A 4,425-nucleotide genomic window follows, 5' to 3' on the forward strand; every position below is an offset into this window, starting at 1 on the left:
CCCCGCTCCGCCCGCCCGGCTGGGTCCGGCCCGGCCCGGCCCGCCGCCACCTCCCGGCGACCGGGCTGCAGCAGCCGTAATTGGATCCGCGCCGCCTCCTCCCTGCTCCCCGCCCCCAATCGGGGAGCCGGATAAATGCCGGGTACCTTGGCAAAACAGTCGGATCCAAACCTATTATTTGGCTAATGGGCTTCCCTCGTGCGGCGCGGCCCCGCCCTGCAGGCCGCCCCTCCCCCACCCGGGGGCCGGTCCCCGTGCCCCCCACGCCCGCCGCAGGAGGGGCTCGGCCCGGCTCCGGATAACTGGAGGAAGCGCGGTTCCGAGGCTTCAAGGGCCTCATTGTTCTGCCTCGAGGGGCACATTGAAAATGCTCCAGGATTTGCTTCCTGTGAAAACAGCCTGGGAGGGAGGGGGCGATTCACGGTGGAAAGACATTATCCTCCTGGAAGCTGCCCAGATTACGCAGGGAGAAAAGGGTTGTTTTGATTGTTGCTGGCGCTTTCTTTCCTTCTTCCTTTTTCTTCCTTTCTTTCTTTTTCCTTTTTTCCCTCCCCTCCTTCTCTACCCTCCCCCGGGCCAAAGATGAATCTTTACGGCTGTTGAGCAAGTTGGAAATGTGGGGCTGTTTTCTGCATAAATAAGGCTGCTGAATGGCAGAGCCAGATATAAAGTCTGATTCAGAGAAATTCAAAAGAACGCAGGGGCGATGAGGTGGGCAAATCCAAGAAACTCATTTCCCCAGCATGCCCCTCTGAGTCACATCTTGCACCATGAGGGGAAAACACATCACGCCACAATATGTCACATGCCTGCAGCAAAGGAACAGGCCCGGTGGCGGTATGGCTGCTTCTTCCACAGCCTGGGTCAGCACGTCCAGTCTCACGCGGGCCCAAGGTCAGCTGCCAGCAGGGGTCAGCCCCAAGGAGGGGCCCCTCCAGAACCCTGCTCTCCCCCCTCCTACCTGAATGACCTTGGACAGTAATAATAGTAATGGGGACACTCAGCACAGCACTTCCTACGTGCCGGGCCCTGTTCCGCATGTGTTGCATTTATCATCTTATTTAATCCTCATCTCAACCCTAGAAAGCAGGTGCTTTTATGATCTCTACTTCCGGGTGAGGAAGCTGAGTCCAGAAAGGTTCAGGCGCTGCCTGATGTCACACAGCTAAGTAGGCTGGGGGCCAACCTGGCAGGCCGGCTGTAGAACGGGTGGATGATCTTGGCCACTGTGCTGATGCTTCTGAACCTCACGCTCCTGACCAGGAAGTGGAGATAAGGACACTGGGCCTCACTCAGCAGGAGGCTGGGAGGACGCATTTAGAGCTCCCTCCAAGCCCCCTCTGCCCCCCGCCCAGGGCTGTTGCTGGACACTTCTGGGCCTTAGCTCCTTTTGGTGCCATCATTATTTTCATGTAAACAAGGGGGCCAAATAAGGACAGTGTCTTCCTAAAGTTTAGGATTGTCTTGAGGGCTGGTGGAGACTGAGCAGTCATCCCTGGCCCAGTGTCTGCCCTTCCCAGATGCCCTTTGAGTATTTCTTTTCTTCTCTTTTCCTTTGCCTACTTCTCACCCAACCTGGAAGATTCTTCTCGGCTAAAACTTCTCCCACCTACTGTCCGTCAGAGAACCACACACCTGCTTCTGTCCGAATCCTCACCCGCTATTGCCCGCCCGTATCAAACTGTGTGGAATTTCCCACAGACCCAGAGCACTGGCCCGACCTGGGCCCAGCCTGAGCGCCCTATTTTCCACCGCAGCTCATTTCCCCCGCTGCCAGCCCCGCTCTGCTCGCAGAATTCTGGGACAATCCGTCATACCCTGCCCTGCTGCTGCTTTTTTCCATGGCCTCATCGCCCTCTCGTATACTCTGAGATTCACTTCTTGCCTGTCCTGTTACTCCTTCTGTCTCTCCCCCGACCCCCAGCGATATCATAAGCCCCATGAGGGCAGGGGTTATGGTTTTGTTCACTGATATGTCCTAAGTACAGAGAACACTTCCTGTCTCGTCAAAAACCTCCATAAATACTCGTGGAATGAACGACGGGCCTCGGCACAGCTGTGCCCTCTTGCTGTGCTCTCTTTCCCTTTCCTCAGGGAAACTCCTGCTCATCCCATAGGCCCCCGCCTCTCTGAAAGCTTGCCCCCCTGCCTCGTGCCCCTTCCTCCTTGGTGGTGGCTCCAGGGCACCCTCTTTTGGTCACTCCCCCCTGCTCTGTACCTCACCGTGCCTGGCCCACCCCGTTCCCAGCCTCCCTTCTGGAACTCACTTCCTTTAACAACACCACCTCTATCCTTGGCCTTCCTCCAGTGGAAACCTTTTGTAATACCTCATCCCCCGAGTGCTCTCTGGGGAGGGTGTTTCTGCCCCATCTCGCTTCCCTGAGTGGTACCCCCCGGCGTCCCCACACTCTCTTCATGCCCCTGCAGGTGTTTCAGACCATGATTCCATCAAGGCCACATGACGGAGGTTTTCCCCCTTGGCATTTATGCCACCTGACTCCACCACCATCTCCCTCTTTTCACCCTCAGACTCCACTTTGCCAGTCCCCTACTTGACACTTCTGGCCACCTAGCCCCGGACCACTGTCTCTCCTCCCCACCCCACCCCCCAAGGCATGCCATCAGCTTGGTAGCCTTCAGCATCCGTGTGAGTGACGTCAACAGCTGGACTCTCCCGAGCTTCAGCTTCCTCTCTCCAGGGACCTTCTCCTGGACCCAAGTTCACCCCTGACCCCCCACCTTCGACCAGGCCATCACTCAGCCTCTCGTCTTCTTCCATTTTAACCCCACCATTGCTTTCTCCTCATGACCTCTGTCCGTTCTGCCCCCTTCCGTTTCTAGAGTCGCCAGCCTTCGTCAAAAACATTAAGGTCTTCGGATGTGACCTTCTGTCTCTGCCCGGTCTCCAAACACAGCCCCACACCTGGCCAGATGACCCTCTGGCTGGAATCAGAGGGCAAGAAGGTCCCTCTTCCTTCCAGAGGAGCCACCCTCCCAGTTGTGTGCCGGGCCCACCCCCTCTAGAATGTCCATCAGTCACCCTGGAATCTCCCTCCCCGTCAGGAGCCCCGCTGCAGTCCCCACAGTTACACGCATGCTCACTGCAGCCGTACCTCCTGACATCACGCTTTCTGTGGAGCCTCCTACCACCCGCCCATCCTTAATCTCCTGTGGGGCCTTCCCTTCCTCCACCCACCCCCTAAAGTCAGGGTCAGTGGGGAGGGGTCCCCGCCTCCCTTTCGAGGTCTTCCTGTGCCATCTGGCTCCCCCGTCCGTGCCCACCATGACCACGTGCCCATCGTTGCCAAATCTACTTTCTAGCTCAAGGCCTCTCCCCCGCCCACCCTCCAGACCCCGGGTCTCCAACCGCCCCCCGGGATCCTGTCGCCGCCTTCACGCACACATCACTGGCACCCAAGACTCACCCTGTCTCAACCTGAGATCAGCCTTGAGTTTGCCCTGCCCGCTGGATTCCGTCAGCCGGCTGCACCCCTGCTGGGCTTCTGACAAGGCCGGCCTTGACTCTGCCTCTCCCTCATCCCGCCTGGCATCAGTCACCAGGTCCTGACAACTTGCCCTCCTAGATGTTTCACAACGCAGTCCTCTCCCCTCCATCCCCACACTACCACAGCCCAAGGTCAAGCCCTCCTCCCCTCCCCCTGGGTTATTACAACAGGCTCCCCAGCCTCCTGCTTCGGCTCCCTCTGAGTCAGCCGCCTCGCTACTGCCAGGACCATATTTTAAAACACAAATCCAAACAAGCCACTCTGCAGCTTAAAAAAAACCTGTAGATGAACTCACACTGCAAAGGGTGACCCATCGGGCTCCAGACGTGACGGGCCCCCCCCCCCCCCACTGAGCCTTCCAGTATCTGCTCATTCCAGCCTTGAGCTGGGGTGTGTGTTATCACAGCATAAAGCAGCCCTCACTTCGCGCAGCTTCATGCCGCCCTGGTTTTGTCCACGCGGTTTCGCCTGCTGACGGTACCCTGCCACGTTTTCGGTCAGCTTAATTCTCTCTCATCTTTCAAGACTCATCCCAGGCGCCTCCTCTTCCGGGAAGCCTTCACTGCCTACCCCTCCTCCCACTGGGGCTAGACTCTCTGCTCTGGGTGTAGGATTTTTCTGTTAAAAACAGTTGTTTAGCGGGGCCTTCTCTCCACAAATTATGAGTCATTCTCGATACCTGTATTCTCAGCACCCAGAACCTATTAGGTGCTCACGGAGGTTAAATGGAGGGAAGAAGGATGCCGGGCACAGGGTGGGTGCCCAGAGGCTCAGGGTGGCTCCTTCCTCCACCCTCTGAAAGTCTTGAAAATGTTACATCGTGTTTCCAGTGGGGGAGGGGTGAGCTGAGGGTTACCATCGCAGCTCTTTTTTTATTTTATTTTATTTTATTTTATTTTATTTTATTTTATTTTATTTT

General features: G+C 56.9%; 1 long non-coding RNA gene across 1 annotated transcript in view; it reads right to left on the reverse strand.

Moving 5' to 3' along the window:
* LOC121036847 (uncharacterized) overlaps positions 1–3,561 on the reverse strand; it is a 49,470-nt gene extending 45,909 nt beyond the window's left edge. Inside the window, exon 1 of the long non-coding RNA XR_005793508.1 lies at positions 3,426–3,561. This is a non-coding gene — a long non-coding RNA (uncharacterized LOC121036847). The remainder of the gene's footprint in view (positions 1–3,425) is intronic.
* Positions 3,562–4,425: the final 864 nt, after the last annotated feature.

The sequence above is a fragment of the Herpailurus yagouaroundi genome, unplaced genomic scaffold (assembly GCF_014898765.1).
Source record: "Herpailurus yagouaroundi ecotype Mexico unplaced genomic scaffold, PumYag 163, whole genome shotgun sequence".
Classification (NCBI taxonomy): Eukaryota; Metazoa; Chordata; class Mammalia; order Carnivora; family Felidae; genus Herpailurus; species Herpailurus yagouaroundi.